The sequence below is a fragment of the Prionailurus bengalensis genome, chromosome C1 (assembly GCF_016509475.1).
Source record: "Prionailurus bengalensis isolate Pbe53 chromosome C1, Fcat_Pben_1.1_paternal_pri, whole genome shotgun sequence".
Lineage (NCBI taxonomy): Eukaryota > Metazoa > Chordata > Mammalia > Carnivora > Felidae > Prionailurus > Prionailurus bengalensis.
The window spans coordinates 146708996-146732830 of record NC_057345.1 but is presented as its reverse complement, the minus strand read 5'-3'; positions in this window follow the sequence as shown (position 1 = coordinate 146732830).

Sequence of the window (23835 nt, the reverse complement as noted above, 5' to 3'; positions counted from 1 at the left end):
AATATATATAACTCTCTCTCTCTATATATAATGTATAACGTACATACATATATAACTCTACATATATATAATGAAATATATATAACTCTACATACAATACATGTAAGCAAAATTTAGATATACTATATGTTAACTAACTTGGATTTAAATTATAAAAAATAAATAAATAAATAAATATCTAAAAATTAAAAAAAAAACCCTTGGAGATCTAAGTGCTGTATAAAGTATGATATATGGAGATTGTAAGACATGTTGTTACAGAAGTTCTTATCCAAGCAGCAAGGGAAAATCCTTTTTGTTCTGGTGGTATGAAAGTGCAGAAACCTTGAAGAACTGGGAGAGCTCAAACCTTGAAGAACTGGGCAGCTCAAAGGCTCTTTTTGGCCTTGGCTGTAGTTAAAGAAAGATGGAGAAAATGAAGACAATATATAATTGAGATAGAAATAAAAACTATGGGGTTTTGGGTCTCTTTTCCTCTTGAGAACTCTGGGAAGAGGACTGTCACAATAGGTCATCATTTACCTGGGAGCATAACACAAATTTAGGGGACACTAGTCAAATTACTGTATATCTCAATTGTGCCTCTGGAGTTGTACATTGCTCAGCTGTAATTCGGAATATGGTGTCTTTGACTACCTGCGCATCCCAGAACAAAAATAGCTGTATAGGATGCTTATGCAAAGAAGGACCTGAAATAATTCTCATGAGTCTCCTTCTTTCCACCTTTGATGGAAGATGTTTGAAAAATTCCCACATAACTTCAGTTGAGCAATGCAGAAGGAAGGTATTAGTGTTGGGGACTAAATGGGAATCATGGCCAGATCACAGATTTGTAACACCAATGAGAAAAGAAGGGAAGGTCCTGGATAACAGGTAGGTGGGCCAGTTTCCTGGGAGAAATTAGAGTTCCTTTCTCTAAGGGGAGAATAGAATAGGCCAGTTAAACTGCAGCCACTTCAGCATAGGACAGGAGGCAGTGAGGACAGAGGCTGCTTGTTCTCTATAGTCTAGTGGGATGAAACACCAAAAGGGAAGTTGAGCATAAGGTCCTCTCCTCGATGCCAAAAGGTATGGCCAGCTTCTCTTCATACACAAATACCATCTTGGGAAGGAAAAGATGCCTTGAAAGATAGTTGAACTTTGAATTGTCTTCATAATTACCAGAGATGGATGATTCTGAACCAGAGGAGATGAAAGTAATATTATTTGGTAAGATAGAGTGTTTTTATTATTACTTTTTGTTCCCTGGATCCTTCTCACAATAAAGACAGTTTCTAATTTTTTATCCTTCCACTTCCATACATGCTTATGGTGCTAAATACAAAGCAAGATGTCTGACAGTTTCAGTGAAGTAGTCTTGAGTTCAGGAGAAAACCAGATTCTTTATAGATAGAAGTAATCCCGTTTTATTGAAATCTGTGAGCTGCTTTTGTTTTCCTAACTTTCAAAGTCGATTGTCCACAATGGATGTTCAGTTGACTCGTGTGGTTGGAGCTTTTTATGCTTTATTAATTGACTTTCAAGATTCATTTGGATTTTAAATAGATAGTGCTTTCAGCAGTTAGAGAAGGATTACTTTTATTACTCAGAGTTGGAGTCCATTTTGTTTTCTGAATGTATCAAATTTCTCCACTGTAGAAGGTAGAGGCCTCAATGGATTTTCATGGACTCTGCAGGTTATACCTGGTGCCAACAAAATTGCTTTAGGGTTTTCTATAGAAAATGAGATCTTTTTGGAATATCTGCAATAAACTCAATTTAAATTTCTAGCAATAATTTTAAAAGTCAGTTTATTCTGGTAAGGTTTTGGTTTCATCTTTACTTTCTTATTAATTCTTTTGGGAACTCTCTTCCAAAAATTGTATCCTTAAGGTTAGCCACAAGCAGTATTTAAAATGTTTATCAGCTGTTACATCTTATTACCAACCAATTAGGGCCACCATAGACTGAAATGAACCAATATAGTTCTCTGGACTGGGGCCAGCCCTGGTTTGGGCAAAATTACTTCAGCTTGATTTATTGTTCATTACCGTTGACACCAGCAGTACTGAAAGTTGATAGTATTATGAAAAACGGGGTTTTCTGATATTCTCTCCTCACTTTTGGGGGGAAAGGGCACATACCTGCACATTTCTGAGGTCCTGGGCTATAGACAACTAGGAAAATCGAGTTGTTTGTTTGTCCTCAGTTTAGTTTGGGAATGCAGACAAAAGAGAAAGATATTTTTGAAGCATTTTGTTTTCTCATCAGCACCTAACGCAATATCTGACGCATTCTCAGTAGATGAACAAAATACAGAGGGTGGAGTTTCAAAATTGCATATTTGTTCTTTATGACTCTGGACATCACATTTTCACTTAGTTTTTGGTTAGTTGATCCCTCTAGGGCACGTTAAGATCCAAGGTGATCAACACGTAATTTCAAGTCTTTTTAAAAGCAAACTCCAGGGGCTCCTGGATGGCTCAGTCTGTTAAGCATCTGACTTTGGCTCAGGTCATGATCTCACAGTTTGTGAGGTTGAGCCCTGCGTTGGGCTCTGTGCTGCCAGCTCGGAGCCTGCTTCTGATTCTGTGTCTCCCTATCTCTCTGCTCCTCCCTTATTCATGCTCTGTCTCTGTCTCTCTCAAAAATAAACATTGGGGCGCCTGGGTGGCGCAGTCGGTTAAGCGTCCGACTTCAGCCAGGTCACGATCTCGCGGTCCGTGAGTTCGAGCCCCGTGTCGGGCTCTGGGCTGATGGCTCAGAGCCTGGAGCCTGTTTCCAATTCTGTGTCTCCCTCTCTCTCTGCCCCTCCCCCATTCATGCTCTGTCTCTCTCTGTCCCAAAAATAAATAAACGTTGAAAAAAAAAATTTAAAAATAAACATTAAAAAAATTAAAAGCAAACTCCAAATGTCTGAGGTTTTTTTTTCTTTTTTTTCCAAATTATAAAGAAAAAGAAACTTGAAAAAAATGTCAAATGACTTAGCTTATTATACAACAGAAATCAAATAAGCTATTGTGTTTATAGCACATTGTTGTAAAACTGTGGTAAAATTTACTGAGCTTTTTTCATCAGAGATAATCTTTTAAATAGTAATATATTGACTTCAGATCATCTTAGCTGACTTCCCTTTGGAACATTCTTTGGGAAATTAGTTTATTCGTTTTGCTAATAACGTGCTTCTTCTAAGTGCAAGTAACTCTTAGTCAGGCTAGCAAAAGAGTTAGAGTAGTGAGCAAAATATTTTCCTGCCCTAGTGGAGCTTATATTCTAATGTGAGGCACAGGAAATAAACAGAGTAAATGAGGAAATTACAAAATATAGTATGATTACTCTTACCTGATATTATAAAAAAAATTAACTCGAAATGGATCCAAGAACTAAAATGTGAGAGTTAAAACTATAAAACTCTTAGTAAGAAAACATAGTAATCAATGTTTATAACTCCAGATTGGGCAAAGAATCCTCATATATAACACCAAATGAACAAGCAACAAAAGAAGAGTATGTAAATTCGATTTCATCAAAGTTAAAAATTTTCATGCATCAAAGGACTCAATGAAGAAAGTGAAAAGACAATTTGAAGAATTGAAGAAATATTTATAAATCTTACATCTGGTAAGAGTCTAGTACATAGAATATATAAAAATTCTTACAACTTAACCAAAAAAAGATGAACATCCTAGTTAAAAGATGGGTAAGAGACTTACATAGATGCTTTCCCAAAGATTATATACAAATTGCCAACAACTATATGAAAAGATACTTGACATCATTGGTCACGAGGGAAATGGAAATAAAAATCACAGTGAAACACCACTTCACACTCACGAAAATGGTTATAAAAAGAAAAAAAAACAAAATAAGTTATGGCAAGGATGTGGAGAAACTGATATCTTTGTGTATTGTTGGTGGAAATCTAAAATTGTGCAGCCATTGTGGAAAGCAGTTTGACAGTTCCTCGAAAAGTTAAACAGAAAATCGCCATATGATCCAGCAACCCATGCCTAGGTGTATACCCAAAAGAATTGAAAACAGGTGTTCAAACAAAACTGTACAGGAATGTTCATAGTAGCACTACACACAGTAGCCAAAAGGTGGAAATAACACAAACGTCCATCAGTGAATACCCGGGTAAAGAAAATGTGGTATATCAGTACAATGGAATATTGTTCAGTCACAAAATGGAATGAAACAGTCACACGTGCTACAATGTGGATAAACCGTGAAAACATGAAGCTAAGGAAGTAAAATGCCACAGATCACATATGGTATAATTCAATTTCTATAAAATAGCCAGAGTCGGCTGTAGGATAGGTGCTAGAATTTGATGATGGATTATACATATGCTGTATTAGAGAAAGAGGAGTAAAGAATGACTCCGAAAATTTTGGTCTGAATAACTGGATAAATGGAGTTGCCACTTGCTGAGATGAAGAGGGCTATAAAAGGAGGAGGTTTGGGGGAAATGAAGAACTTGGTTTTGGAGATAAATTCGAAAGACCTATTTGATGCCCAAAGGGAGGTGATAAGTAGGTAGTTGGATATACTAGTCTGGTATTCAGGGGAGTGGTCTGGGCTCATAAGCAAGAAGATTGCATTTAAACCTGTATGACTTGAATAAGGTCATGAGAGCATGGCGAGATGTGAGAAGAATGACAGACTAAGAGCTGGGACATCTCACTTTTCGAGCTTGGAGAGACGCGGGGCTGCAAAGGAGCCTGAGAAGAAGCAAGCTAGTAGCTAGGCTTTTAACCCATTCTGATGGCTCTATCCTTTTCCTTCATGAAAGTACTAAATCTAAATCACCAGCCCCAACATCTCCCTAGGCGCTGGGTTGCATTTTTTACTGACACTATCACTTGGTTCTGGTAGAATGAACCTCCAACTCAATATATTACGTTGCTGATTCTGTGTCAACCCCTCTGTCCAATTCGGTCCTCATTCCTGCTTTTAGGGAATCTCAGCACTACTTCTGCTTGAATGCTTCTTGAACATTTCAAGGCCTTTCCAAATGCAGCCACATCTTGATTTATAATCTTGTGTTCATTGTACCTGTATACCCACTCCTCCAAACACCACACTCCTCTGCTTGTGGTCCCTTTCCTATCGCTCTTTCTCCCTAATCTTTATCTAAATTCTAACCACCTTCCAAGGCCCATTTCACATACACGTTCAAGCCTGGAGCACATAACTTTTCTTCATCTCCAGCCCATATGAACTATTTCATGCCCCTGGAGAGGTTTTACATTTTATTTCTTCTTACCCAGTGAGGTTTGGTGAGTATTGTCAGTTGGGAAGCTAGGCCTCCTCCTCGTAACAGTATCTGGAGTTCCTTGTGGGGGTGCTATTTATATTCTATGTTCTTCTGGATGATTTGGGCGGTACCAAGAGAACTCCTTTTGATGCAGAGATGGTCACGTATTCAGGTTTGCCCAAACAGTTCTGCTAAATGCTCTATGGATGGGCAGGTGACACAAGCGAGACAGGTGAGTCACTTTCTCTCCTTTACCCTGCTTTACTTTTTATACAGCCCTTATCACAAATAATTATACATATTTATTTCTGTATTTGTGTCATGTATATTTTCTCCACTAGAATATGAACTCCATGAGAGCAGGTGACACTGTCTATTTCATTTATTACTGTATCCTCTAAGCCTGGAACACCGCCTAATACTTACTCCATGCTTAATATTTGTTAGGTGACTGAGTAAATTAATGACCCCATCCCAGGTTATTGCAAGAACTATTCAGAAAAAGACTTGCTTATCCCTGGGTTTGACAATCTGGTAGAATAGAAATATAGAACCGGTAGTGGTTATTTAACCACCACATAGGGAAGCCTAGCTGAGAATGAAGCCAATTCCCGTCCAACACAGAACCAAAAGACAGATTTCTGTCAACATGATTTGAATGCCTGGACCCAACTGGGTGTGGACTTCCTAATGATTTTGGAATTTGCAGCTTGTGAAGCAATGTATTCTTCCCTTCCCCACATTTTTTTTTTCCGTAAGCAAGTTTGCCCATTTGCGATAGCCCTGATACACGGTTTTTATTATACTCCAGTTTGTACAGTGTATCATAGAATTGGCAATTTTTTAGCTCTTCTGTGAGACTGTAAGCTATCTCAGGGTGAAGACCTTGCCTTATATGCATCTTCAGGTTTCATATAGCATTGACCCCCTGGTTTCCTGATAAACATTTGATAAACACTTGTTGCATCAAAATGAAATTAATGGTCTTTACTTGAAAGTCAGAAATATGTTTTCTTACATAATATTTTGAAGAAAGGTATGGATATTCCCGAAGAAAATGTTTGCAGAATGCCCATATTTTAGTGTTCTTTAAAGGATAAACTTCAACCACCTAAAAAATATTTTTGCTAACATTTTTTTTTTTTTTCTGAAATTTATTGACAAATTGGTTTCCATACAACACCCAGTGCTCATCCCAAAAGGTGCCCTCCTCAATACCCATCACCCACCCTCTCCTCCCTCCCACCCCCCATCAACCCTCAGTTTGTTCTCAGTTTTTAACAGTCTCTTATGCTTTGGCTCTCTCCCATTCTAACCTCTTTTTTTTTTTTTTTCCTTCCCCTCCCCCATGGGTTCCTGTTAAGTTTCTCAGGATCCACATAAGAGTGAGACCATATGGTATCTGTCTTTCTCTGTATGGCTTATTTCACTTAGCATCACACTCTCCAGTTCCATCCACGTTGCTACAAAAGGCCATATTTCATTTTTTCTCATTGCCATGTAATATTCCATTGTGTATATAAACCACAATTTCTTTATCCATTCATCAGTTGATGGACATTTAGGCTCTTTCCATAATTTGGCTATTGTTGAGAGTGCTGCTATGAACATTGGGGTACAAGTGGCCCTATGCATCAGTGCTCCTGTATCCCTTGGATAAATTCCTAGCAGTGCTATTGCTGGGTCATAGGGTAGGTCTATTTTTAATTTTCTGAGGAACCTCCACACTGCTTTCCAGAGCGGCTGCACCAATTTGCATTCCCACCAACAGTGCAAGAGGGTTCCCGTTTCTCCACATCCTCTCCAGCATCTATAGTCTCCTGATTTGTTCATTTTGGCCACTCTGACTGGCGTGAGGTGATACCTGAGTGTGGTTTTGATTTGTATTTCCCTGATAAGGAGCGACGCTGAACATCTTTTCATGTGCCTGTTGGCCATCCGGATGTCTTCTTTAGAGAAGTGTCTATTCATGTTTTCTGCCCATTTCTTCACTGGGTTATTTGTTTTTCGGGTGTGGAGTTTGGTGAGCTCTTTATAGATTTTGGATACTAGCCCTTTGTCCGATATGTCATTTGCGAATATCTTTTCCCATTCCGTTGGTTGCCTTTTAGTTTTGTTGGTTGTTTCCTTTGCTGTGCAGAAGCTTTTTATCTTCATAAGGTCCCAGTAATTCACTTTTGCTTTTAATTCCCTTGCCTTTGGGGATGTGTCGAGTAAGAGATTGCTACGGCTGAGGTCAGAGAGGTCTTTTCCTGCTTTCTCCTCTAAGGTTTTGATGGTTTCCTGTCTCACATTGAGGTCCTTTATCCATTTTGAGTTTATTTTGGTGAATGGTGTGAGAAAGTGGTCTAGTTTCAACCTTCTGCATGTTGCTGTCCAGTTCTCCCAGCACCATTTGTTAAAGAGGCTGTCTTTTTTCCATTGGATGTTCTTTCCTGCTTTGTCAAAGATGAGTTGGCCATACGTTTGTGGGTCTAGTTCTGGGGTTTCTATTCTATTCCATTGGTCTATGTGTCTGTTTTGGTGCCAATACCATGCTGTCTTGATGATGACAGCTTTGTAGTAGAGGCTAAAGTCTGGGATTGTGATGCCTCCTGCTTTGGTCTTCTTCTTCAAAATTCCTTTGGCTATTCGGGGCCTTTTGTGGTTCCATATGAATTTTAGGATGGCTTGCTCTAGTTTCAAGAAGAATGCTGGTGCAATTTTGATTGGGATTGCATTGAATGTGTAGATAGCTTTGGGTAGTATTGACATTTTGACAATATTTATTTTTCCAATCCATGAGCAGGGAATGTCTTTCCATTTCTTTAAATCTTCATCAATTTCCTTCAGAAGCTTTCTATAGTTTTCAGCATACAGATCCTTTACATCTTTGGTTAGATTTATTCCTAGGTATTTTATGCTTCTTGGTGCAATTGTGAATGGGATCGGTTTCTTTATTTGTCTTTCTGTTGCTTCATTGTTAGTGTATAAGAATGCAACTGATTTCTGTACATTGATTTTGTATCCTGCAACTTTGCTGAATTCCTGTATCAGTTCTAGCAGACTTTTGGTGGAGTCTATCGGATTTTCCATGTATAATATCATGTCATCTGCAAAAAGCGAAAGCTTGACTTCATCTTTGCCAATTTTGATGCCTTTGATTTCCTTTTGTTGTCTGATTGCTGATGCTAGAACTTCCAGCACTATGTTAAACAGCAGCGGTGAGAGTGGGCATCCTTGTCGTGTTCCTGATCTCAGGGAAAAAGCTTTCAGTTTTTCCCCATTGAGGATGATGTTAGCTGTGGGCTTTTCATAGATGGCTTTTATGATCTTTAAGTATGTTCCTTCTATCCCGACTTTCTCAAGGGTTTTTATTAAGAAAGGGTGCTGGATTTTGTCGAAGGCCTTTTCTGCATCGATTGACAGGATCATATGGTTCTTCTCTCTTTTTTTGTTAATGTGATGTATCACGTTGATTGATTTGCGAATGTTGAACCAGCCCTGCATCCCAGGAATGAATCCCACTTGATCATGGTGAATAATTCTTTTTATATGCCGTTGAATTCGATTTGCTAGTATCTTATTGAGAATTTTTGCATCCATATTCATCAGGGATATTGGCCTGTAGTTCTCTTTTTTTACTGGGTCTCTGTCTGGTTTAGGAATCAAAGTAATACTGGCTTCATAGAATGAGTCTGGAAGTTTTCCTTCCCTTTCTATTTCTTGGAATAGCTTGAGAAGGATAGGTATTATCTCTGCTTTAAACGTCTGGTAGAACTCCCCTGGGAAGCCATCTGGTCCTGGACTCTTATTTGTTGGGAGATTTTTGATAACCGATTCAATTTCTTCGCTGGTTATGGGTCTGTTCAAGCTTTCTATTTCCTCCTGATTGAGTTTTGGAAGCGTGTGGGTGTTCAGGAATTTGTCCATTTCTTCCAGGTTGTCCAATTTGTTGGCATATAAGTTTTCATAGTATTCCCTGATAATTGTTTGTATCTCTGAGGGATTGGTTGTAATAATTCCATTTTCATTCATGATTTTATCTATTTGGGTCATCTCCCTTTTCTTTTTGAGAAGCCTGGCTAGCGGTTTGTCAATTTTGTTTATTTTTTCAAAAAACCAACTCTTGGTTTCGTTGATCTGCTCTACAGTTTTTTTAGTTTCTATATTGTTTATTTCTGCTCTGATCTTTATTATTTCTCTTCTTCTGCTGGGCTTAGGCTGCCTTTGCTGTTCTGCTTCTAGTTCCTTTAGGTGTGCTGTTAGATTTTGTATTTGGGATTTTTCTTGTTTCTTGAGATAGGCCTGGATTGCAATGTGTTTTCCTCTCAGGACTGCCTTTGCTGCGTCCCAAAGCGTTTGGATTGTTGTATTTTCATTTTCGTTTGTTTCCATATATTTTTTAATTTCTTCTCTAATTGCCTGGTTGACCCACTCATTCGTTAGTAGGGTGTTCTTTAACCTCCATGCTTTTGGAGGTTTTCCAGACTTTTTCCTGTGGTTGATTTCAAGCTTCATGGCATTGTGGTCTGAAAGTAAGCATGGTATAATTTCAATTCTTGTAAACTTATGAAGGGCTGTTTTGTGACCCCGTATATGATCTATCTTGGAGAATGTTCCATGTGCACTCGAGAAGAAAGTATATTCTGTTGCTTTGGGATGCAGAGTTCTAAATATATCTGTCAAGTCCATCTCATCCAATGTCTCATTCAGGGCCCTTGTTTCTTTATTGACCGTGTGTCTAGATGATCTATCCATTTCTGTAAGTGGTGTATTAAAGTCCCCTGCAATTACCACATTCTTATCAATAAGGTTGCTTATGTTTATGAGTAATTGTTTTATATATTTGGGGGCTCCGGTATTCGGTGCATAGACATTGATAATTGTTAGCTCTTCCTGATGGATAGACCCTGTAACTATTATATAATGACCTTCTTCATCTCTTGTTACAGCCTTTAATTTAAAGTCTAGTTTGTCTGATATAAGTATGGCTACTCCAGCTTTCTTTTGGCTTCCAGTCGCATGATAAATAGTTCTCCATCCCCTCACTCTCAATCTAAAGGTGTCCTCAGGTCTAAAATGAGTCTCTTGTAGACAGCAAATAGATGGGTCTTGTTTTTTTATCCATTCTGATACCCTATGTCTTTTGGTTGGCGCATTTAATCCATTTACATTCAGTGTTATTATAGAAAGATACGGGTTTAGGGTCATTGTGATGTCTGTATGTTTTATGCTTATAGTGATGTCTCTGGGACTTTGTCTCACAGAGTCCCCCTTAGGATCTCTTGTAGGGCTGGTTTAGTGGTGACAAATTCCTTCAGTTTTTGTTTGTTTGGGAAGACCTTTATCTCTCCTTCTATTCTAAATGACAGACTTGCTGGATAAAGGATTCTTGGCTGCATATTTTTTCTGTCTAGCACCCTGAAAATCTCTTGCCAATTCTTTCTGGCCTGCCAAGTTTCAAAAGAGAGATCAGTCACGAGTCTTATAGGTCTCCCTTTATATGTGAGGGCACGTTTACCCCTTGCTGCTTTCAGAATTTTCTCTTTATCCTTGTATTTTGCCAGTTTCACTATGATATGTCGTGCAGAAGATCGATTCAAGTTACGTCTGAAGGGAGTTCTCTGTGCCTCTTGGATTTCAATGCCTTTTTCCTTCCCCAGTTCAGGGAAGTTCTCAGCTATGATTTCTTCAAGTACCCCTTCAGCACCTTTCCCTCTCTCTTCCTCCTCTGGGATACCAATTATGCGTATATTATTTCTTTTTAGTGTATCACTTAATTCTCTAATTTTCCCCTCATACTCCTGGATTTTTTTCTCTCTCTTTTTCTCAGCTTCCTCTTTTTCCATAACTTTATCTTCTAGTTCACCTATTCTCTCCTCTGCCTCTTCAAGCCGAGCTGTGGTGGTTTCCATTTTGTTATGCATTTCGTTTAAAGCGTTTTTCAGCTCCTCGTGACTGTTCCTTAGTCCCTTGATCTCTGTAGCAAGAGATTCTCTGCTGTCCTGTATACTGTTTTCAAGCCCAGCGATTAATTTTATGACTATTATTCTAAATTCACTTTCTGTTATATTATTTAAATCCTTTTTGATCAGCTTTGCTAACATTTTAGACTTTATTCTATAATAACTATTAATCATATTAGAACCTTGGATGAGTCCAAAAAAGTTTGATACGATTTGGCTCCTTATCAAAAGCCTGGGAGGAATTATTGAAATATCTCTGTTGGAATTTATAACTTGATCTGAGTGCTTCTTGGTGTGCTTTGATTAAAAAAATAGAGGGTGGTTCTACTCATTTAACAGAAGGTATGATGTGTTTTTGGATTCGTAGATTCGTGTAATCCTAATGGTTTGCTATCAAGATTCTCATATTTTGGCCTATATTTCTGCCTATTAAATTCAGTCCAAATGAAAGTTTATAGCTGTGCCCGAGGTCATTAATTCTCTCTCTCTTGCTGGTGGCCAGCCATACCTATAGGTGGGCTGGCCCGAGTTCGAAACCAAACGATCTCCCTGCGCAAGGAATCAGCGGTTTGATCTCCAAAGCTCAGGGTTTCATATCAATTGAAATAAGCAGCCAAAGATAAAAGGCGGTCTGTTGTGCTTCCTTAGTATTTCCAGGAGAAGGAAACAAAGACCATCTATTTTCCTCTAACACGCCCACACGCCAGCCCCTTGCCTCGTTCTCTGCCTCCTGGTCATTTGAACATTAATGCACATGTCCCTGAAATCGCCTTCTAGCCAAGAAGTCAGAAAAATGTTTGACCCAGGAGATCAGAGATCCTTGGGTGCAGAGCACAGACCCGTGATGTGGAAGACATCCTTGCGTTGTAGGCAGAAGCTGAGGAATGAGCCACTCCTTTCTCCGTGCTCCCTACACAATGGCTGCCACCAAGCAGAGGTTCCCAACAACCTGTTATGTTTAATCAATGAAGAGATAGAGTCCAGCCACCGTCTTTGAGGCAGAATTATGTGCTCTAAAACTCAATTTGTTTCTGTTTTGTTTTATGCTTTGAAGCCTTCTAAGTGGATTTGGTACCATTTGCTGATTGACAATAATTAGAGTCCAGATTTTTTTGCATCACATTTCACTGATACATTTCATGTTGCCTGTCTAGATTATCATTATTGTTATTATTTTTAGTTCAGTGCTCGATAGAGTCAGAAAACAGTTGCTCAGCACCTTTTTTATAATTTCAATTTATTAACATAGAAACCTCTCAGACTTCTTTTCCCCCTAGCTTAAGTGGCTTTAACACCTCAGAAAACCCCCAGAATTCATTTTTTTCCCCTAATTACCTTTCTCTGGATAATCTCCAGTTCCTCCAAGTGCTTCTTTCAAGGGTGTAAAAATCCATTACTGCAGGCTTTCTTGGACAATAACAATTCTGTCCTTGCCCTTTGGTTGACAGAGTAGCATGGCCAACATTATGGTAAGGTGAGGGCCCAGGGACCCAAGAGTTGTTTTCTTCCCGTGTTCAGTTGCCAGTTTAAATACTATCAGTGTTTCCAAATTTACCACACTGTGGTCTCACGTTGACTGAGAAAATTCTTATAGGGAAGCAAAAGTTTTTACTATTGCCCACCCGTTCTGGTAATATAAGAGAGGCAATTTTCCAGTTCTTGCAAACACATCTGCAGGCCGGTGCCCCAACATCAGGTGCCATAGTTCGGGCTTGTTTAAATGAATGAAGCTGGTCAAGTACCAAGCACCTGCTCTAAGTATTCCGTATGGTTTTCGTCCCAGAAGGAATGACCAGTCTCAAGCAGCTGTGGGTAATTTTATTCGCCAAAACAAGCTGGAAGCAAAAAGGAAAAAATAACATGATTAAAATCCTAAATGGGACTCAGTACAGTCTCATTAATAAGCTACAAAGCATTTAAATAGTGAGTGTACCTATGTGCTTGCCAGTATTAGCACATCATCAAGAAAGTGAAAAATGGACATACATGTTATTCATTAAATCCTCAAAGGTAGGAAACGTGGGGGCTGATTAATTCAAGTAGGTAAATGAAGCCAAGAAATATGGATCACTTGATGGAAAATAACCAAGTTAAGTCCAGTGCTAGCTCACCTGTCTGCTTGGTGTATGATGTCCTCATAGAACACTCAGAGCAAAGTCATGGGAGTTATCAAGTCAGGGAACATTTCTTGAATGGCCACTCATTGTAGTGTCTCAGGCGCATTGTTGATGGCTGGTAGTATCTGCTCAAATCTAGAGTGCTAAAATTTAGGAAGGAAGATGTGCAATAGAAAATTAGAAAATCCCAACAACCACTAACCCAGAAACAATGTGTGACAGATAATTAAAAACTCCCATTCCTGTATGTATATCACCTTGCAACATGACTTTACTGGTCCTCTCAACCATTGAACTTAATTTCTTCAAGCATTGAATCTGGACTTGCCCTTTTAGCTTGCTTCAGCCAAAGGAAAGTCAGCAAACATAACTCAAGTAGAGGCTTGAAAAGTCTCTGTACATTGGGGCCTGTGATGGTTATTTCATATGGCACTTTACTGAACTAAGGGATGTCCAGATAGCTTGTTAGACATTGTTTCTGGGCGTGTCTGTAAGGGCGTTTCCAGAAGAGATTAGCATTTGAATTGGTGAAAGACAAGGCCCTTCTCAATGTTGTTGGGGGTCATCCAAACCCTTGATGGCCTTAACTGAGCAATAAAGAGGAGGAAGGGCAAATTCACTCTCTCTCTCCTGGAGCAGAGACAACCATCTTCTCCTGTTCCTGGTTTTCAGGATTTCAGATGCAGACCAAATTACACTGCTAGCTTTCCCGGTTCTCCATTTTGCATATGGCAAATTGTGGGACTCCTCCACCTCCATAACCACAGAAGTCAATTCCTATAATAAAAATCCTCTTATATGTATATCTCTATATATCCTATTGATTCTGTGTCACTGGAGAATCCTAAAATAGAGCTTTACTCTCTCTCCCTGCTGGGAAACCTGCGAGCTCCAAGTGAAGAAGCTTGGGCTATTCCAGGAGAGAGACCAGGGAGAGAGAGAGGCTCAAACATTCCATTCTCTCCATTCAAACACTGTTCAGAGAGAGGCTCAAACATTTCAGCGGTCACGGCCGTAGCCCCAGACATTTGAGCGAAGCCAAGCTAGACCCTTGCCTTGACCACTCTAGCCCATAACTGCCAAGTCCCCCACAAAACATGAGAAAAAAGAAATTGTATTAGTTTTAAGTCACCAAGCCAACAGCAAAGGCTAATTGATACACGATGAAAAAATTATTTATGTAATTAAAATTCAACTGTAAAATGTAACGTGTGGTGGTGGAATGATTAGAAAAATTATACAAGGGTGAGGCTGGGATGGAAAAGTCTCAATACCAGTGAGATCTGGCGATTTTGTGCAGAGCATTTTGCAAGGATTTTTTTTCTGCTTCATTTTCATCCCCAAACCATCTGCAAATCCTGGTCACTTTATATTTAGATTCCTGCAAACACCTTCTTATGCATCTTCCATAAGATTTGTCGTTTTGTCCATAATCCAAATAAGTATGCTTAGAGCCATTTGAGTTATATATAAATTCTTTGAGGAATGCAACTATACTTAGTATCAAGATTTTTTGATTGTTCAAACAAAGTATTTCAGCTTGGAAGCTAAATAGATAATGTGGTGATTTTAACGGGTGTCCACAGATTCTTTGATGACCACATCCCACTTCAAAAGGTGGACCCTAGTTTTCCAATCAAGTTAGTCTGTTTAGTGGGCTCTGCATGAAATGTCATTTGCCTCTTGTTCAGTTGAAAGAGGCTGGAGTGGCTTGCTTCTAGTGAATAGATTGTAGTGGAAGGGATTCCAAGTGACTTCTGAGGCTAGGTCATTGGAAGGATAGAGCTTCTCTCTGTCTTGGACCATTCACTCTGAAGGAGGGCAACAAACTTGTGGGGACAGTCAGACGGTCCTATAGAGAAGCCCACCTGGTGACTGACTGTATTTCCTGCCATCAACCAGCACCGAATTATCAACTCATGGGAATGAACTACCTACCTTGGAAAAGGATTCTCCAGCCCAAGTCCAAAATTGCAGCCCCAGCCATTATCTTGACCCTTTCCTAGTAAAGGGCAGAAAGGCAGAACCATCCATCTCAGCTGCTCCTTAATCCCAAGCCCTGGGAAACTGTGAGATATAAAATGTTTCTTGTCTGAAGCCACCAAGTTTTAAGGTAATTTGTTTTACAGCAATTGATAACTATTACACATAATAAGGGAAGGATGAAATTTACATGCTCCTTTCAAAAATAAAGATTATAAGTCGATCAACTTTTAGTCCAACAGCTAGATCAAGGAAAGTTAGTTCCAATCCCTTAGAATCCAAATGTGGACTCACACACATTGTAAATATGTTACAACGATATAATGCTATCATCTAATCAGCAGACCTTATTCAAATTGTGGCAAATGTTGCAATAATCTCTTTTATAGAAGGACATTGATCATCCATTACAGGTAGATATTATGCGTCTTGAATGTCCTTTAATTTTAATAGTTACAAAGCCTTTTTTTAAATTAAAAACAATATTTTATCTTTCAACTTTATTAAGATATATTTAATATATAGAAAGTTGCACATATTTAATATATATACATTAATGTGGGTATTTTGAATGTGGAAATCATGCATACACCTATGATACCATCACCACAAATTATATGGTGAACATACCCATCACCTTTAAATAACGTTTTGAGTCTCCTTACTGGTCTTTCTTTCTTTCTTTCTTCCTTTTTTTTTTTCTCCTTATGGTAATAACACTTAGCATGAGAATCTAGGATAGACAAATACATAAAGGCAGAAAGTAGCTTATAGAACAACTGGGAGGTGATAGCCAAAAGGCATGGGTTTCTTTTAGAGATGATGAAAATGTTTTATGATTGATTGTGGTGATGGTGGCACATCTGTGTGAATATACTGAAAAGCATACACTTTATCAAATGGGTGAATTATATACTATGTAAATTAGACCTCGATGAAACTGTTACAAAAAAGTTCGACTAACGGAATACTGACAACACACTTTCAAGACTCTAACGTGTATGGTGTAGGTACAAAATAATCTGTGCTTGTTAATTTTCAAATTTATGTTTCATATTGGATTTGTGTTAGAGTATACCTATTCTCAACTTCAAGAATAAAGTTTCCCAAAGAAGGTTTCATTAGAATCCCAAGAATAGAGTTGGGTTATGCAGAGTGGGTTCTCATTAGAATTTTTGCTCGCACTGATGCGGATCCATTCTTTGCACACAAGCCAAGACGTCACAACATCACAAGGCAAGAACAAGCTAAGTCACCAAACAAAATCGAATTTTGAAAAGTTACCAGCTTTCATATTTTTCAAAATAAAGCAGACAGGACTCTATTCCTTTTTTTTTTGATTATTATTATTGTTTATTTATATTTGAGAGAGAGAGAGAGAGAGAGAGAGAAAGCAGGAGGCAGAGAGGGGTGGAGAGAGAGTGAGACACAGAATCCAAAGCAGGCTCCAGGCTCTGAGCTGTCAGCACAGAGCCCGACGCAGGGCTTGAATTCACAAACCAAGAGATCATGACTTGATCTGAGGTCAGAAGCTCTACGACTGAGCCACCCAGGCGCCCCAAGGGACACTATTCCTGAACTCTGGGAACAAAATCTCAGAATATATATGTTGATGCTGTTATATAAAACATGTTCAAGCATGCATGCCAGTATGTCAGTCCCACCCATTACCAAACCAGCCCAACCCCAGGACACTCTCTTGAATGGCTTCCCCGTGTATTTTTGTCTATATATATTTTTTCTACAATCTATCACTAAAGGCTTCTTACACATTCACAGCTGTCTACAGTCTATAATCTATCTCTTCAACCTTCTACAATTTATCACTAAGCATTATTAATCATTCCTTAATAATGTATTAAAGGCTATTGAATTTTTCAATCTGCAAATAGGGGTACTACTGTAATGTAGGGAGACGGCTTCTCTCAGTGCATTGTTGCCCAAGTATGATAGGTTGAGGTACTACTTAAGGCTCTGCAGGACTGGAGATTCTTTAAATTAGTACAAGATTGGGAAAAGAGCTGGAGACGGCAGGAAGGACAAGCAGACTTGTTTTGGGGAGACCCTTGAGAGAGGAAGGGAGGAGAAATGGAGCAGGAAAGGACTGGGGTGTGCTGGAATGGGGCACCACAGGCAGCCGCTATGGTGGTTTTATTTTTTTTCCTTGCTACAGATTTGTTAGCACCGATGGCAACCTCTTTCTCTCACTCCATTCCCAAAACGCTTCCCCTCCCTTAGGCGACACTTGAGATTTCTGGTCAGGGTGAACAGGCAGTGGTGATAATCCCCAGGAATGTTCCTGAGGGCCAGGATGTCCAAAGGCCTGAAGAAGAGGGCATGATACACAGTCCAAATCACAGGCTTGAAGTCTGCAGTCAGATGCACTGGGAAGCCTGGAAGTGCTGTAGCCTCCAAGTCCCAGACGGCAGAGCTGGTGCTTAAGAGACAATCTGGAAGCAGATCTTTGTTCAAGTTATAGTTCTACAACTTACTGGCTGTGTGATAAATCCCTTGACTCTTCTGAAACCAATTTATTTAACTCTAAAATGGGGATAATGGTAATAGTCACTTCATACAGTTATCGTGGGAGTAACGATAATTCTCACTAATAATAATAATAATATTGTCTAATAACAGAGTTAGCAGCAAATAAATGATAGACATTTTTATTATTGTGTTTAGATACTACACATGCAGATGGAAATGAGTCCTGGAAGTGAGGTGCTGAACCTTATTTTTTTCCATTCAGCCAACCAACAAATGTTGAAAGTTTTTGATCATCTTAACATTCTGTCTATACAGCCATCTGGAATATTCACAGGAAATATTTTGAAAGACTTGATAAAAGCTCATTGTAATATATATATATATATATATATATGAATTTTTTTTTCTTTTCCAAATGAAATGACAGCTGTGGATGGATAAGAAGCCCTTTCCCATCACATTTTGGACAGTTCTAAAGTATTTAACATTTTCAAAGAAGAACAGATTCTGGAGATCACTTTAGATTGCTTTTTAATTTGTTGAACAATGCCAATTTGGTTAGAAGTTAATTCTCAGCATTTCACATTTCATAGAAGGAAGGTAAGTATCTTTTGAACTTTTCTCTCATATACCCGTAGGATCTGGGATTTCTTGATGCTGATTAAAAGAGAAAATAATCTTATTGACATAGAATATCTCATGTGCCAATATAAGAGGCATCATGCTTAATAGTCTCTAATTAACAGCTGGTCATAAATAGTGTTATGCTTTTCATTGAGGAACTTATTTTCTTTTATGTGGCATTTGAATTTGTATTTTATACACTGGCAAGTGTTACTGGTTTTAATTTATGTCAATGATACAAAGTTTAAAAAAAATCTATTTTTTTTAAGTGAGTTATTTTAAGGAACAAAAGAAGAAAATATAGGACAGGTAGTATAAGGATATGGTGTGACAGAACCCAGCCATATATGTGTATCCTTAGTGCACAGCTTCTGTTTTACCGGGTGCTTAATAAATACTTTGTGGGTGAATGGATGAGTGGGATTCTGCCTTGCTCCCAGGGCATCCCTGCCATGTTCCTCAGTTCTAGGAAATGTGCTTTCCCTGAATCTGTCATTTTGTGTGTGTGCTTTTAGCTCTTCCATTTGGATCTGTTTATGAGTCTTTCTTTCTTTCTTCTTTATTATTCTTAAGCATTTTTGAGCAATTTGAGATCTAGGGCAGCTCTGTATTGTTCTTGGTCTTTCCTCTTCACCCTTTTCTTCTCCCACCCATTGAAAGCTCCAATATCCAGTTTCCACAACTTTTGCTGCCATATTCTTTATGTATTCTCCAAGACATGGCCCAGTGGCTGACATTTGAATCCTAAATACAGGCTTACGCTTGATCATAGAGTTAACTTAATACCTCTGGGCATTCCAACCTGGTGAAATCATAAACCTTGCTTGCATATACAGGTTGAATTCTCAGTCCTTATCTTTCTTCATCTTCTTACTTCTTGTCACCCCTTTTTTGTAGTTTCTTTCTTAAAACACGTATTTTTATTTTTCACTTTTCTTCCAGGAACCCATTCATTCTTGGTTTTCCTCCTACCGTACTTGTTACTCCTTCTCAGTGTCCCTTGTTAGTTCTCCTCTCCTTTTCAGACTGTTGAGGTAGGTGTGCTAGGGCTCAGTGTTTGGACTTACTATTTATTTATTTAGTTATTTAAAGATTTTTAACATTTATTTATTTTTGAGAGACAGAGAGAGACAGACCATGAGCCGGGGAGGGGCAGAGAGAGATGGAGGCACAGAATCCAAAGCAGGCTCCAGGCCCCGAGTTGTCAGCACAGAGCCCGATGTGGGGCTCGAACTCGCGGAGTGTGAGATCATGACCTGAGCCGGAGTCGGACGCTTAACCAGCTGAGCCACCCAGGCGCCCCTGGACTTACTATTTAAACTCACTTGACAAGCTTATCAATTCTTTCAGTTGTTGAGGCCAAAAATGTTGGAGTCACTCTTGAGTCCTTTCTTCCTCTCATATTACATAGCTGATCCTTGAGCAAACTTTATTGGCTCTATCTCTAAATATATCCAGATTTCAATCACTTGTGTCCACACTTCTACAATTCTGACTGAATCAACGATTATATTGTAATTAAATTATTGAATTAACCACTTGAATTACATTTTTACTTGTATTCCTGTTTCTCTATAATTTATTTTCAAAAGCCATTTAAAAAATCAGCAATATCAAATATCATGTCCCTTTTCTTTCACTTCATATACGTAATGTCTGTTTGAATTGTTCTCCAGTTCTCTTATCATATTTGTTTTTAGCACCATTATTGATTTGAGGTCTAGGGCAGCTTTGCATTTTTCTTGATATATGTTTGTATTATAATTGACATGCAATAATCTGTACATATTTAAAGTGCCCAATCTGACAACTTGTGATATATGTGCACACCCATGAAATAATCACTACTATCAAGATAATGAAGACATTCATTACCCCTAAAGTTTCTTTCTGCTCTCTTGTATTCTATCCTTCCTGCCCTTCCTTCCTCCACCCTCATTTTCCTGGCATCCACTGATCTGCTTTCTGTCACTACAAGTTGTTTGAATTTTCTAGAATTTTATATAGGGAGTAATACAGTATGTATTCTATTTTTGTCCCCGTACTTTTAGCCAGTAGACTTGGGATTCATCCGTGTTGTTCTGTGTATCAACTGCCTATTCCTTTGTGTTGCTGTCTACCAGTGAATATGAATGTAGCATGGTTTGTTTTACCATTATCAACTGATGGACATTTGAGTTGCTTCCAATCTTTAGCACTGATAGATAGAGCTGCTATGAACATATTTGTGCAAGTCGTTGTATGGACAGAGCCTTTCATTTCTTTTGGGTAAATACCCAGGAGTGGGATGGCCAGATCATATGGTAGATGGCTATATTACTTTTTGAAAAGCTTCCAACCTATTTTCCAAAGTGTTTTGTCAGTTTACCTAACCACCAGCTGCATATGAGAGTTCCTGTTCCTCCACATTCTCACTAACACTTGGTGTGGTCAGTCAATTAATTTTAGTCCTTCTAATATGTATGTGGTAGCATATTGGTGTGATTTTAACTTGCATTTTACTAATGACTAATAATGCTGAACATCTTTTCATGTGCTTATTTATCACCCCTATATCCTCTTTGGTGAGTGTTCTTAAAATCTTTTGCCCATTTTCTCTTTGGGTTCTTATTATTGAGTTTTGAGAGTTTTTTTTTAAAAAAACTATTTTAAATGTATGTATTTTTTAAAATCAGATGTACCATTTGTAAATATTATCTCCAAGTTTGTGGCTTGTATTTTCATTATTTGTATTTTCATTATTTTAACAATATCTTTTGAAAAGCAGAAGTACTAAATTTGGATGAAATTCAATTTATCTATTTCTCTTTTAAGAGTCCTATTTTAGGTGTCGTGTCTAAGAAGTCTTTGCCTAAGTCAAAGTCACAAAGGTATTTCTCTCTATGTTTTTTTTTTCCAGAAATTCTATAGTTTTAGGGCTTACGTTTAAGTTCTGTGATCAGTTTTGAATTAACTTTTATACATGGCAGGAAGTACAGATTGAAGTTGCTTTTTTTGGCATATGAATATCAATTATTCCAGTTCCATTTGTTGAAAATACAATTATCTTTCCAATAAATTGCTTTCTTGTCTTTGTAAGAAATCAGTTGCCTGTGTATGTGTGGATCTATTTATAGAATCTCTATTCTGTTTCACTGATCTATTTATCTATTGTGATGCCATAGCCACACTGTCTTATTTATGCATCGTATTCTAATGGAACAGACTGTATTGTCTTCCCATTTATTTAGTGTATCATCTGTCTTCCCCAACCCCTGGGAAGTAAAGGGAGAAGATATTTGTCATTTTTGTTTTTGGCTTTTTCCCAGAATACTGCTTACTTGGTGCATTTTGTTAAATAAATGAATGGACAGAGAGCTCAAGTGAAGAGATGATTAGCTTTCCTCAAGTTGAGGTAACAGCAGAACCTCTAGGGATATCTGGCTTTTGAAAATATGAGACTATAGAGAGGTCAGATAAGAGATAGACATCTGGGAGACATTTGGATAGAGGAGAAAATTCTTGAGGTCTTTTCATTGTTTCAGACGACTTCAAGGCAACAGCAAGGATATTCAGATTCTGGGTGTTGATTCTCAGGGAAAGCAAGTCACTAGTTTCTGCCTAGCATTAAGAGATTTCCCCCTTTAAGGTGTGGTTTGTGAGACTATGTAACTCTGCTACTTGTCCAGGTTTAAGCCCACTCTACTAGCTTGACATCTGACTGAGGCATGATCTCTCTTTTTTTTTTTTCACTCAACCTTGATCTTCCAATTGGCCTTTGACTGCTGACTTCTGTACTTTACTTGGTTCCAGACTGTCTGCTTGGTTGACCCTGTGCTTAATTCCTGACCTCTCCATGACTCTTAGGAACCAAAGCTCGAACCCTACATTGACTGCTGTCCACAGTTCAGTCAGAAGATGGAAACCTTTAGTACAAATGAATCCTCAATGGGAGGAGAATATATATTAATATAAAAAATAGGTCTCTGGGTCAAACTTTGTGAAATGCTCAAAGTAGGGGAAAGGAAGAAGGGAATAAAAAGGGAATAAAAAACACAGAAAAGGTAGAAGAGCATAAAGGAGGGTTTTAAAAAGAGAATGTATTTTCATGAAGAAAAGATCAGTCAACTGAATGAAATATAGAGAATAAAGAATGAGCCAAGTCCATTGGATCGTAAAAACAGTAACCCATTGGTGACCTTTAATTGCACTGAAATTTACCTGCTAGATAATTTTGGTCTTGGTTTGAATGTGCTTCTTCACCATTTAGAAATGAAAATATGTTTCTGTGTGTATAAATGTAAGTGTTTCAAAGAGATAATTTGGCTTAATCCTCACTGGAGGTAAGGAGTGGTGCATGTGTGCACTTGTGGGTATGTGGGTATATGTACGTAGGTGGCTGTAGGAAGGAGAAGCAATTAGGATTCATTTTTCTTTCTTTCCTTTCTTTTTCTCTCTTCCCTCTTATAACAAATCCAAATGGCATAGAAGTATGAAGCCGTGGTTTGGTTTGAGGGGTTCGCTCTGGGTCAGGCAGTATTTTCACGTTTGCTGTGAAGAAAAAAAACTCTAACTTTTTGTTCACCCATCTCAAACTGTAATTTACCGCTCTTAAGGCTAGCGGCATTTGGAGATATGTGTTCTACTTTCATTCAATGGTCTTAGCCCATTCAGATGGTTTACATAACAGAATGGTCTCACACGGTTCTTTCGAAAGTTTGAATCTGGCCTTAAGGAGCTGAAGTTGGCAGCAAGATGTGATTAAGCATATTAGACGGACCAAGATAGTCTTGTGTTTCCACAACAGCCAGGGTTTAAAGGAGCTTATTTCAGAATATATATTATATGTATATACATATGTATTATATGTGTATATATACATATATATGTATATATGTGTATATATGTATGTGTATGTATATATGTATATATATGTATATACATATGTATTATATGTATATATAATATATACGTATGTATTATATGTATATGTATATATACATATAATATATATATTATATGTATACATATATTATACACATGTATATATTACATATGTATATTATAGGTATACATATGTAATCATATGTATATGATTCCCCGAGAATCAATTATATGTATATAATTTAAAGCTTTCATATTAATGAAAATACTACGGATTGATAAGGTAAGAAGAAAACTAATTAAAAACCAAGCCAAAAATATTTGGACAATTACATCTCAGTTTTCGTAACAGAGAATGCTTTTGACCAACATTTTAGTGACCCAACTTGTAGGGTTGCTTTGGAGTATTCAAGACATACATAGACACACACACTGACACACATTTCAGTCGTGGACTAGGAGAAAAAGGACTAGTTTTCGGGGCCCTGTTTGATTGCATACCACAATTCAAGGTAAGCAGGTGGCTTAGTGCAATATAAAAGGGTTGCTAAACAAAGAATTTTATTTCCTGGCT